The sequence below is a fragment of the Helianthus annuus genome, chromosome 2 (genome assembly GCF_002127325.2).
Source record: "Helianthus annuus cultivar XRQ/B chromosome 2, HanXRQr2.0-SUNRISE, whole genome shotgun sequence".
In the NCBI taxonomy this organism is placed as follows: Eukaryota; Viridiplantae; Streptophyta; class Magnoliopsida; order Asterales; family Asteraceae; genus Helianthus; species Helianthus annuus.
In genome coordinates, this window is record NC_035434.2 from 80754983 (window position 1) to 80768999 (window position 14017).

A 14017-nucleotide genomic window follows, 5' to 3' on the forward strand; every position below is an offset into this window, starting at 1 on the left:
TTTTATGGTCGCATAATATGTCTATAGACAACTTAAATAGCGTCGTAAAAAGAACATATTAGGACACTTTTACAATGTTCTAATATGTGATTACCTACTTTTAATATTTTGATACACATACAAGCGTCCTTAAAACACTACAAAAAATGCCATTTAGTGGCATTCAAAACGTGTCATCAAATACATAAAAAGTGCCACTAAAGACACTTGCATGAATGAGCGGGACACAAAAAAAGTGCCAGTAGAAGCAGTGCCACTAAGCCCTTTAGTGGCACTTTTTTTTATCTAACACTAAATAAAAAGTATAACGGTAAAGCAATATTTCTTAGACGGAAAATGCATTTCACTAAAGATAAAAGTGTTCTTTCTTTGTACACATCCTACTCAATACTATTCAAAGACCATAATAACTAATTCAACAATATTCATTCCCTCAAAGTGCCAGTTTCTACTACGAATATAATAATCACTACAAAGTAAAGTTCATAATGAACCAAAAATTCAAGAAGCTTCATTCATCATCTTCCTGCAAAATACCAACAATAATAATCAGTGCAAAATTAGAATCACAAAACCATAAAAAAACTTATAATTTTTAACTCTATACTTAAATATAAAGATGTTCATCATCCGGTTCTTCTTTTTGGGAAATGGGACGGTACCCCTGGAAAACTTTTATTCATACGTTTATGTTCTTGGAGTTATTCATAAAACAAAGGAAGGCACAAAGTTGATACTTCAAATTATGGTAAAAAAATTATAGGTTACTACTCACGTTGGTTAATTATAATGTGAAGAGAAGCTTGACACTAATAAAGAATGCTGAGTTATCTTCTCTCCATAGTTTATAACGAAATGTTAACCTTTGCAAAGTTGTATTCAAGGATGTTGACTTATCACTGTCAACCTTCAAGCATACTCCCCCAACTGAACAAATAACGAGTATAACAATTTACAAAACACATTAATGAGATAAGATCACATAACTTAGTTAATGAATCAGTGAGTAAAATCATATAAATAAATTCAATTAATGATATCATTAGTTCATTACCAATGTGCTCCAGCAGATATATGTTAACTTACTAAGTTATAGAACGAGACCAAGAATTATTTGCTGGGGGTGCGGATGAGGTGTTCAACCATATTTTCAAGGGGTGCGATCGGGTTTTTTGCCTAAAATATACACTAATTATTTTTTTTCCAAGGGGTGTGGCCACCTTGGAGAAAGGGTGGGTCCGCCCAACTTGACATGAAACGAGGCAGTTTCTCAGCAGCATTCTGAAAACAATAAAACGCGATAAGAAATCGATACAACGAGACCAAGTTATATATATAAGTTAACTTACTAAGTTGTACATAGTTGTAAAATTTTCACCTGGCGGGCAGAGGGTGTCCTATAAGTGAGCATATGGGCAATGGCAGGGATGATGTAGACTGTGAAGCTGACCAAGAGTGCCCCAACTGCAGAGTTAATGGGTCCAAATAAGGGGAAGATAATAGCCAAGAACCATATGGGGATGACCATGGGCAGCCTTGCTACTGCCCGTAAAAAGATGCTCTTTGTGTCATGCATTGTCACAGCCCCAAAATCCACCTGCGGATAACACCCGCTTTGAGGGCGTGACTGACCAGGATCCAGCCACCAATTATACGGAACATCGATTAATAGTAGAAATACTTACTATCCAAAGTGGTTAGCAATACCATAGTTTAAGTTCGATGATTAGTTTAACAAAACAGCGGAAGCATAAACCAAATAGTTTTAAAGATAGTTCTTAGTTCAAAATAAATAAACCCAACACACAGGCTCTGACGAACACTACACATCCCCAAGCAGCAGCTCCTGAGTCACTGGTTACCTGCAAAGCATGCAGTAAGGGGTCAACAATAATGCTGAGTGAGTTCACTAGTTGTCCAGTTTTAGTTTACCAAAAACTTAAGTTGTTTAGATAAAGCATTTATAATCACGTTGTGGGGAGCTACCCCATCTGTAAGCTCACTAAACTGTAAATACCGAAACTGTTGACGGAATATAAATTCGTGCCCCGAGTCAATGTCTATCGTCATTGACCATGTTGCAAGGTCTACTAGTTCACGCCCGATCTCCCCCGGTCACGGTGTGAGGTTGTCAAACCTAATAGCGCTATCAACTAATAACCCGTTCGCCCCCGGCGATTAATCGGTACTGTAAGCAGGGACTTAAGGTGATAGAGTTTCGTTTAGCATGGCTAGTTGTGATTTATAAATAGTATCCAAACGTATCTCCCCCGGAGATAGTAATTACCCATTCTGTTTTCCCCCGGAGTGATGGGTCAAAAGTATTTTTCCCAAAGTTGGTAGTTTGTTCGTGTCCCTCCGCGGGACGCATGCTTTTAGTGTGTGAACTCACCTTGGGTTGCTCGGCAGATTGGGTTACTTGTCAAACACGTTGGTCACCACGTCCTAACATGGTTACCGGTATAGGTCAGGTTTGGTGTACAAGCAATCACGTAAAATCTACACATAACTATCACGTTGCATGCATAAAAATATAGACAGTGGGTTATTGGGCCGGCCCTAGCATTTAAGCAGTCAAACAGTAACACGCAGATCAGTCAACAGGTAGCCCATATCAAGCATACTATGGCCCAATAACCAAAGTGGACAGCCCAGTCGCAACCAGATGGTCTCGAGTCGCAACCAGGAGGTCTCGGCTTGTCACGCTGTGATTGCGAGTCGCAACCGTGTGGTCTCGAGTTGTCACGTTGTGGTTGCGAGTCGCAACCGTCGTAGTCTCGAGTCGCAATCGTGTGGTTTCGAGTTGTCATGCCATGGTTGCGAGTCGCAACGGTGCGGTTGCGAGTCGTAATGCTGTCTCTTTCATGTTCACGTGTAGATTCAGATACATCAGTCCACATTGTACTATGTAATCAGGCCCAAATCAAGTAATAGCCAATAAGGTTTTACTAACATTTTTCCTAATCTGACCATTAATAAAAATAGATCAAACTTTGCCATTTTTGAAATCTTCAAACCATATTCAAACAAGTTCATCACAAGTTCATAGTTTTTCTAGGGTTTTCATGTCAACATAGCCATACATTTTGGACCGAAAATCACATATTTCATCAAGATCAACATGTAAGAATAAAGAAACATACAATATATATCCGAAATCTTAAGTTTAACATCATCATTGCAAGAAATAATGAAGCATAGTATGGTTAGCCATGAATACTCTTAAACTACCATTATCTAGCCATCTTTAAGCATGTTAGCAAGTATTCATACATAAGGTTTAACACACATAGTCCAACTTCACAAATCACCCAAAAATCATGTATAACACTACTAACCAAGCATTTCTAGTTCATTTAACCCACATAAATCCTATGCACATAATAACAACACTAACCGGTTGAGAAGGAGAAGGATGAGCCGAAACAAAGGAAGAAAATGAGAGGAGATGAAGTGTCCGAGTGATGATATTGTCCGAGATTCCTTGACCGAGATTCTTGTGAGATCCGAAAGTTGGAAGAAGGTTAGGATGTAGAGGGTTTTCTAGTGAGAGAGAAATAGAAGGAGTGTGTGGTAACTAAAGAATGAAGAATAAGGGGGAGGTTGGGTTTATATAACAAGCATCAACTTAGGCTAAGGGGCTTTCGGCCCAAGCCGGTTACGGCCCAAAAAGGCCCACTCGAGACCGAGTGGCCCACTCGCAACCGAGTGGTTGCGAGTCATGGTCTCGAGTCGTGGTCTCGGCTCTCATATACATATATATATTACATACATATCACACATATCATGCACAAAGATCACGTTTTCATTTAATATCATATGTATACACCAAAAATATTACAAGGTGTTCGTTCGGAAAATCCTAGAGTGTCACATGCATCCCTATCACCTTCTCCCACACAAAGTACAATGGTGTGCAAGCGAATCCAAATGTAATAAACTGTCCATGAAAACGAAACTTAATAAGTTTTTCAAAGGTTTTCTTTCACCATAGAATTGTTAAACGGGTCGTGTTCGGAGGTTGACGTGTGACATGAACTCGAAAATCGTCACACATGAACCTGAACTAGATCCGTTTAACCAAAAAATATTTAGCATTTGTAATATTAAAAATTTAAAATTCTAAATTTACATATTTTTAATTTCTTTAAAGAAAGTATATTTAAACTATGCCAGGAAAATTACACAACAAAGGACATATTCTTTCGGTTTAGACCTTAGACCCAAAACGTAAGAATTTTGTTTTTTTGCTGACGTGACGTGCCCTGATTAGATATACTTTTATAAACGTGTAATTATTTTAAACCAAAAAGTTTCGTAATGTTTTTCGATTACACATTGCACAAGAAAGGCAGCAATTTTACCTGGTGAATGAGCATGAAAATGACTGCGGCATCACGCCATCGGATCTTCGGGAGGAGGGAGAAGGCGTTAGAGTGGTTGAAAAGCTCATCGCCAAACTCCCAATACACCGCGGCAGATGACAGAAGGGTTAACGTGAAAACATATAGTGGCAAAAAGGTAAATATATTTGAACTTTCGGGGCTTCCACATAGCGTGCATAATTTCCCTATAAATCATCAAAAAATATCTTGTTAGTTAACTAAAAAAAATTATAAATTGTAGCGGTGAATCACATTTTCAATGTGTTGAATAACCGAGGGATTACAATACCTGGCCGTGAATTAAAGCTGCAATGGCCATGTACCAAGCAGTGTAAGTGGTCATGCCGAGGCCGAGAAACGACTAGATTCTGTAGTTATGGAAGGACGGAATGAAAACCGTCGTCGCGCAACACGCTCCAAATATGTATGTCCATGTCCTCTTGTCCAGATTATCATTTATGTAGTATATGTTACTGTCAGCAAAATTGAAAAACCGTATTGGTGAATAATATTTTTTTACATAGATTATAATAAAAAGAATAATGATAAAGCTAACCAACTAACGAAAGTTCCAAATCAAACAAAATCGAGTAGACAAACCTTGCACAAGCTATAAGCTGAATAACAGAGCCGAACAGAAGAAACGTGCAATTAAAAGCGAGTCCAATCGCTTTCCAGTAAGGTCCCAGCAATCCATCAAGAACTTCAAACCACTGCAATTTCCAACAAACAACGATCAAACCAACTGAAGGTGATTCGTTTGACATATTTTGGAAATACAAAGCAAATAACCAAACCCGTATAACATGGTTTTTAAAATTAACATTCTCCTTCTCTTTTCTAGATCTATACTCAACATAAAGAACACTGATCAAATACGCGGTCCAGCTGCCCAACCATAGTCTCATAGAACCTTTTAATAAGGGAAACATCAATGGATTTTCCACAGCCACTACTTCCAACCAAAGCAATACTATTCCCAACAAAAGAACTTTAAATGAAAATGTTTAGAATTTTAACATCTGGTCTTGAGGCTTTTAAAAGGTCAACCCTTTTCAAGTCTAATTGACCTGAAACTTACACAAACAATCAAGATATGTTATTGGAAATCAACATTAATTAATTTATAGATGCACATAGAATAATTATTAAAAGGAGATACTCACGTTCACAGTGAATACAAAATGAAACATCTACTTAATTAGCTAAACCATATACCTAAGTGCCAAAAACATCAGAAGAATCAATTGAATAGGAATACACAAACCAACATAACCTAATCTGTTACAGAAATCAAGAAACAACATAATTCCAGAACAAAAAATGAAATCGCCTCAAACATTACCTGCTTTAGACACGAAGATGAAATTAGGGTTTTTACCGTGAAATCATAAATTGAGGCAATTAATGCACTTTTAGACGCATATCGCCAAATCTGACTAATTGTCCACTAATTAGCATCAAGGGAATCATTCGCCCATGCCAATCGCCGCCAGTATCGACGTCCATAGCGAGGTGACGAGTTCCGGTCTGGCGAAGATAGGGAGGGGGTTTGCCTGCAGTCTGACGTTACGAGAGGGAGATTGAAGAAATCCTAATTGGAGTTGTAGAATGAGGGAATGATTTTGGGGGGAGATGTTACTTGAAAATTTCTAATACATCTAAGAGGGAAAATTTGGGGAAATTTTATTAAAAGGATGAGGGGGGAAAGTGCTTGAAAGTATAAGAGCATTCACATCCAACCCACTAAAATTATACATACATTCCACTAAAAAACAACTCCTATATCAATATATTTCCACTAAAAACAAATATTTTTTCTCTCTCCTTTTCAATTAAATAAAATTTTTATACCTTTATTATTACATTTTTTTTCTCTCTTCTTCACTCACAACCACTTTCAATATATATTAAAAAATTATAGTGGGTGAACAGTGTCCCTCCAAATATACAGATGAACAGTAACATTTTCTCTCTCCTCTACTCACAACCACTTTTTATACTTTTTATATTTTAAAAACACCACATTGAGAATATGATGTCTTGGATGTGAATGCTCTAATAAGGGATCTTAATAGGATGAGTAATGGTATCGGTTACTGTATCGGTACTGATACTGAATTTAGCGAACTGGGTATATTTTTAGTACTGGGTAACGAACAGTACCATATCGGGTATGTTCGGTACTGGTACCGGTACTCACTTTTGAGGATTTTCGGTATCGGTATTTTTGTATGGTTATTTTCAGTAACGATACCCACTTTTGGGGATTTTTGGTGTCGGTATTTTTCGTATCGTTATTTTCCGTACCGGTTGGTACCGATCATATCCCTGGATCTTAACGAGCTAAGCTACTCGACTTCAGTTTGAAATAAAGCTTGTATTTAGATGTTACTAATTTAAGTAAAATTTAAAAAATAAAAATTTAATATAACAAATAGGGTAGTAACCAAGCTGAGTTGAGGCGACCGATTCGGCTAGTTTTGTACCGAGTCGATTCTGACTCAAGCGTTTTTTAACAAACAGGGTAGTAACCGGCCACCGCCACCGCCGGCCACCACCACCACTCACCATCACCTCTCACCACCACCACCACCACCACCACCACCACTGCCGGCCACCATCACCGGCCACCACCACTACTCACCAGCCACCACCACCACTCACTAGCCACCACCACCACCACCACTCACCGGCCACCACCACCTCTCACCAGCACCACCAGCACAACCACCTCTCACCAGCACCAGCACCACCACCACTCACCGGCCACCACCACTACTCACCACTACCACCGGCCATCACCACCACCACCACTCACCGGCCACCACCACCTCTCACCAGCACCACCACTACCACCACTCACCGGCCACCACCACTCACTGGCCACCACCACCACTCACCGGCTACCACCACCTCTCACCAGCACCACCAGCACCACCACCACTCACCGGCCACCACCACTACTCACCACCACCACCACCGGCCACCACCACCACTCACCGGCTACCACCACTACTCACTACCACCACTCACCGGCCACCAGCACTACTCACCACCACCACCACTCACCACAACCACTCACCGGCCACCACCACTACTCACCACCACCACTCACCGACCACCACCACCACCACCAGCCTCCACTCACCGGCCACCACCACCACCAACAGCACCACCACCTCTCACCAGCAGCACCACCACCACCACTCACCGGCCACCACCACTACTCACCACCACCACCGGCCACCACCACCACCACCACCACTCACCGGCCACCAGCACTACTCACTACTCACCACCAACACCACCACTACTCACCACCACCAACACTCACCGACCACCACCACCACCACCACTCACCGGCCTCTACTCACCGGCCACCACCACCACTCACCACCACCACTCACCGGGTCAAAAACCTAGTGTTATTATAAAACTCTAGCGAATAAGCGTCCTATAAAAGTGATGTTTTATGACTCAAATATCAGGTGTCCTATTACAGTGTATTATAATAACACCACAATGATTAAACGTCCTATAAAGGTTAAATTTATAAGACCTAAGTGTCAAGTGTCTTTTTAAGTTACATTATAATAAAACTCTAGCGAATAAACGTCCTATAAAACTAATGTTTTATGACTCAAATATCAAGTGTCCTATTACGGTGTATTATAATAACAACACAATGATTAAACGTCCTATAAAGTTTAAAGTTATAAGACCCAAGTTTTAAGTGTCCTATTAAGTTAAGTTCTGATATTATTTCGACTAGAAAGGGTCCTATAACACTGAACATTTATGACTTAACTACAACGTGTCCTATTAAGTTATGTTATAATAAGACCCCAGATGATCAAGTGTCCTAATACAGTACCACATAATGGGACACTAACAATTAAATGTCTTATAAAGTACTTTATTAGGATTACATTTTAAGTGTCCTATTAAATTATATGATAATAGGACCCCAAAAAATCATCCATCCTATTAAATAGTTTTTTAGGACACCGGTTTAGTAGAGTATATTATAAAAGGACCTTAAAAGTTCATTAGTCCTATTAAATAGTTTTTTAGGACCCTCTTTTACAAGAATCCCGCAGAAAAGGTCCTAAAAAGCCATTTTTGTTGTAGTGTGTGCTTCCATCTGCACATCCTTCTCATTCTTTTTCTTGTCCAACTCTGGGCACTCAAATTTCTTGTGACCCGGTTGGTAGCAATTGTAACAAACCGAAACCTTCCCCGAGCATAGCATAGTCGTATGCCCTGTCTTTCCGCATATAGGACACGGTTTATCCTTAAAGCGACAGTCGCCTTTATGCCCCTTTCCACATACCTTACAACTCGGCGATCCGTCCTTCACATCTGACTTCTTTGCCGATTCAGTAGTTCGTGCCTGCTTCGTAGGACTTGGGTTCACATCATGCACCCTTCGTTCGCCCCTCTCAACTTGCTTCTTCAATTCAATCTCTCGCTCTCGGGCGGTGTTAATGATTTCAGTGAGGGTCTCGTACTTTGAGGGAGTCATGAACTCCCGATATTCAGCACTCAGCATATTGTAGTAGTAGTATATCTTCTGTTCCTCGGTCGTCGCTAACTCATCACTGAATCTGAGTTTGTCAAGGAAGATACCCATGATCTTATCGATTGATTCACCCTTTTTCCTTAACTGGATGAATTCTTCCTTGATTCTGTTGATGACCTGGTCGCCTTGGGACTGTGGTGTTTAAGGAATGGTACCTTAAACTCGTCCCACGTCATAGCCTTTGCAGCTTCAGCTCCAATCTCCTTCTTCTTATTATCCCACCAATCCTTGGCTTGACCTCTCAACTGAACCGTACCGTAAGCTACAAAATCGCTTACGTCACAGTGGGTCCTTTCAAACACTCCCTCAATATCACTTAGCCATCTTTGGCATATTATCGGGTCAACTTCCCCGTTGTAAATTGGCGGTTTACACGCCATAAACTCCTTGTATGAACAACCCTTACGTTCTCCAGATTTTTCTTTCACAAGGTTGACATTGTCTTCCAACCTTTTAACCTGTTCCTCAACTAACGAAAGCACTGTATTCTGGATTTTGTCTATAAAACCGGATAGACTATTCTCGATTGCCTTTCCTACCTCTTCGGCAATCACCTCTTTCATTTGCTCGGTGACTATGGGCACCGCATCATTATTACCCTTTTCCGTCATATTGAAACTGAAATGTTTATACCAATTGTTAATCATTTCATTTATAACGTATATTTTGTTCGCTTCAGTTTAGCCAAGTTCATAACTTGCTTTAACCGTTCTCACTTAGTGCACTTTCCGGGTTTGAGTGTGATAACACGCTCTTCCCGTGCACATCAATTCACATCTCTTTTGCAAATATAATTTAAATCTACTAAAATAACTAATTCTTACCAGATGATTGATCAAGCTTGAACCGAACACACTTTGTTGACAACCTTGAGCTCTGATTACCAACTTGTAACACTCGTCTTACAATTTCATTTTATAACCATAAAATACGGACTTTTTAAAATCGAAATACATGACCAACAAAAACTTAGTTAATAACTAATGTCACGCCCCGAAATTTATAAGAAATCAGATGATATATAATCTTACTAATATAATAAAAGAAACTCTTTTGAGACACGTGTCAGATGCTGAGGACATCAAAATTGTTATTTCCCCACCCATAGTTAACATTCGCGGATATTACCCGACCCGACAGTGTTAATTAGATTACCCTATGATATTTCCGTCACTCTTTCTTTCAATTCTACGACTCAATCAGAAACCCTAATCTCGCCTCTTCACTGGATTATTTGCATCTTTTGCTTTCCAGTCTGTCTTCTACTCATCTTATCTTCAATCTCGGTAACTTATGATCTTTGGTGATTTTTTTTTACTTATTTTGATATATGTAATGCGTAATCCTACTCATTGATGTCCTGAACGATTAGGGTTTTACTTTCTCTCTTCAGTCGGTTGCTGCAAGATGGTAAGCTATTGTTTTCATACGTTCTTTATTTTCTCTTTATTTTGGTATTTTCATTCTGCACTGCACATCGCTTCATTCTTCCTCCCACTCGAACTTGGATTTCTCCATTCATCGCTGCATCTTATCTTTGGATTTCAACAGGTTTATTGCTCACCAACACCTTTAATTCCATTGATCGCCCTATCGTGCATATTTGATTTTAATGTTTGACCTAAATGATGGAGGAATTCTGATTTATCTATCAAAAGGTAAGAGATGATATTTTTTTTTAGGAATCTGTACTAAATTTTTTTAATTGATTTGATTCATAGCAAGCATAATACTTCAATATTTGAATTTGTTGTCTCAGTTTCATACATAACGTCCACAAACCCTAATTATTTTTGAAGCTCTGGATGCTAATTTTGATGCTTATTTTTAGTTTAGATTTTATGTTTTCTTTACAAGTTCTAATTGCGTAGGTATGAAATTTCGGAAGTGGATCCGTGAAACAAATTTTGTATTTATTCAACCAAATACAACGAACAAGTTTTGGTGTTATTCACTTATTCTTGATGACTTCAGAATGGATTCCATCTTGGACATATCTCAAAATGTAAGATTATTATACAAAGATATTAACTAAAAGTAGATACATATTCGTTGAGATGGCTGAATAACAACTACCAGACAAACCATCTTTAGCAACATCATTTTACTTTAAATTTTTTATTTTGCGGTTTTTTTCTGATGTTGGGGAATATGCACTCGACTCACATCATGGATTTGTTATTCGGTTAGGATTTAGTAGAGACACGGAACTTGGTATGTCACCTCTTCATTCTCATTCTTTTTAACCTGCCTAAATCCGTTAACAGTGTTGTTTCTTGTGCTCCTTTTTGTGTAAGTATAAAACTTGATTAAACAATAACCAACAAAACAAAAGTAAATAAAATTGACTTCACAGGGTGTTATTTGTTTCTTCTCTTTTTTATAGTTGAAAGTATTTACAAATTCTGTTTTCTTTACGAAGAAACTTTCAGTCTACCTTACCTCTACATTTATTTTTCTAGGATTTCATGTGGATCACTTAGAGGTAACCCGTGACTTTGAATGTTTGCTTGGGGGAATAGTTCTATGATAGAGAGTTCTATTTTAGAGTTGTGAGATGCAAAACACACACATGAATAAGCACTATCTAGGGACATGATCATCTATCTCTGGTAAGTTTTTTAGAATTTTCGGGTAAAAGGATTTCAATATCATTTTGTGATTTCACTCTGTTAAAACCGTGTAATCAAAATGACAGTTATTTGGGTGGGTGAAAACTTATCTGAGATTGCACATACACATTGACATGCGATTTTTTATTACTCTCATACATCAGGGCATGCGATTGACCATCGTGGTCGCCATCGACATAGTGCCAGAGCTGAGCTTAGAGGTAGCACAGCCGATCAGAGAATCAACTTATTGCTTTGGTGCAGAAGGTACATAATCCTTCTTTCAACACTATTGTTTGATTTATTATTAATTCAAGTTTCACTAAAAACATAACAAAATATATTTCTTAAGATGTTGTACTCTTAAGTTTTAATTTATTTTTTGTTTCAATTTCTTTAAACATAAATAATCAGTGTGTTGAACATGGTTAAATAACTTTATTATGAAAAAAAAACTATTCTAAATTCTTTAGGCAATATGGTGTGTAGCCAAGCCTCTTGGTGCCCTCCTTCATTTGGATGAATTTGATTGGGCCAACAAGGCTAAAAAATGGGGTCCAAAACTAGAGCCCTTTAGCGCTTGCCATTGCCCGTCGTCACTCCACACCGATTAGCGACTTAAGAGGTTGTAGGTATTCAGATACACTTCGAGTCGCTTTTTATATGACCCATGCCATTTTAACTAACTGTTTTTATTTAGAAATACACCGCATCTCAAATCAATAGTCAGTGCTTTAAAGCACTAGAAAACAACACTGATTGGAAAAAAAAATATTAACTAAACTATTGCTTTTTTTCTTTTTTTACTGCACTTTCTTTTGTTTTGTTTTAATTCTTTTCAGTTTAATTTTATTAGATTATTTTTTTGTATTTACTAATTTATTATTTAGCATATCAACCCCACAAAATAAAAACACGTTACCACTATATTTTTAGGATTTCACTGTCGTTTAGAGGAGAAAGATTTAGGATATTCCTTACTTATTCTGCTCGCCTTAGGCTGTGCGGTGTAGGGATCGTCCCCGCCCCGTCCTGGATCGGCACCGCCGTCCCCCCATTTCGCCCCCACCGCCGGCGTCCTGAACGTCCGCATGAAGATGTTGGAGACGGGCCTCCCCCTCTCTCACACACCTATACATACAATATATACATATATATTTTAGGTCCATCTCCCATTTCCTTACCTCCATCCTCTTTGCCCCATCCTCGCACCCGATCTACGTGGTGGACCATCCTCCAAAGATGGACCCATCACCATACCGCATAGCCTTATTAAAGCGGCTCACTTTTCACACGCTAACCATAATTATTACTGTTATCGTTATAGCTTTTGTTTGTTCTTTGCATTTCTATAATTGTGATCTTCAGGTTGCCCAAAGTTGAGCTTGAGCTGAAATTTAATCTTCGGGGAAAAAAAACTTGAAGTGTTACTTAATCATATGTCTCGCAAGTATTGATAGTGTTTTTTCTATTTTTAGTTTTATTTTAATAATGGTTGATTGAGAATCAACTTATTTCAAATATAATCGTAATAACTTTTTTTAAGATGAGATATACTATTGTTAGGATTTAAGTCATGTGTGGAAACCTTGAAATTTTGTTGTGAATTATAATTGTATTTACCCATTTATGAATGAATTACTGTTACTATTACTACTGTACTATTACTATTTCTAATATTTTTGAAGTGATTGAACATATAAATTTTATTTTACTTTAACAAATATTTATCAATTGTATAAAATGTCTTTTATACAACCCGTGTGTTACACGGGTCTATAACCTAGTAATAATACATAGGAAATTAAATAATTAAGAAAAAGGAGTTTGTATAAAATATATTGTTTGAAAAACAATATTTTGATAAAAAAAGTTTATAGTATATATAAAAATATACCTTGGTTTTAAGAAAGTCGAATAAGTAATATATTAAAATATATTTTAGTTCCAAAATCGTTAACCCAAGTGTACTAAATAACGCCACGGTATGTAATGTGATGAAAACACTTATATATAAGAAGTACCAGTGACGTGTCTACCATGTTTTCATCATATTACAACCGTCCTGTTATCTAAACACTAACCAAAAACCAGTCGTTAAATAAATAGTATATTAATTATACTTTAGTTGTTAAAAATAATAATTTTCAGTAGTATATCAAAAGTATACTTTGGATTTAATAAATAACATATTAAACTATGTTTTGGTTTTACAAATAACATATTAAACTATGTTTTAGAATTTGAAAATAACATATTAAACTATGTTTTGGATTTTTAACAAAATATATGTTGGTTTTGTACAATATCACATATGAGAGCATATCCAACTATACTTTTGGGAGTATAACTAAATATACAAAAATAATGTGATTTAAGAATTCATTCAGACCTAGTGCATCAAAATTCATCTTTGAGACTATAGAATCCCTATT

The 14017-nt window shown here is 37.7% G+C and overlaps 1 long non-coding RNA gene and 1 pseudogene across 3 annotated transcripts; one reads left to right on the forward strand and one right to left on the reverse strand.

Moving 5' to 3' along the window:
- Positions 1–319: 319 nt before the first annotated feature.
- On the reverse strand, positions 320–6086 carry LOC110917984 (annotated as a pseudogene).
- Positions 6087–10110: 4024 nt separating this feature from the next.
- On the forward strand, positions 10111–13220 carry LOC110917947. 3 transcript variants are annotated; one of them, XR_004885384.1, is made up of 7 exons: positions 10111–10256; positions 10343–10380; positions 10522–10628; positions 10842–10975; positions 11433–11582; positions 11747–11849; positions 12072–13220. It is a non-coding gene; the product is annotated as an uncharacterized LOC110917947 (long non-coding RNA). The 3 variants fall into 3 exon arrangements; XR_002580978.2 differs by having other exon boundaries at positions 11747–13220; XR_002580985.2 differs by lacking the exon at positions 10842–10975 and having other exon boundaries at positions 11747–13220.
- The last annotated feature ends 797 nt before the right edge of the window (positions 13221–14017 follow it).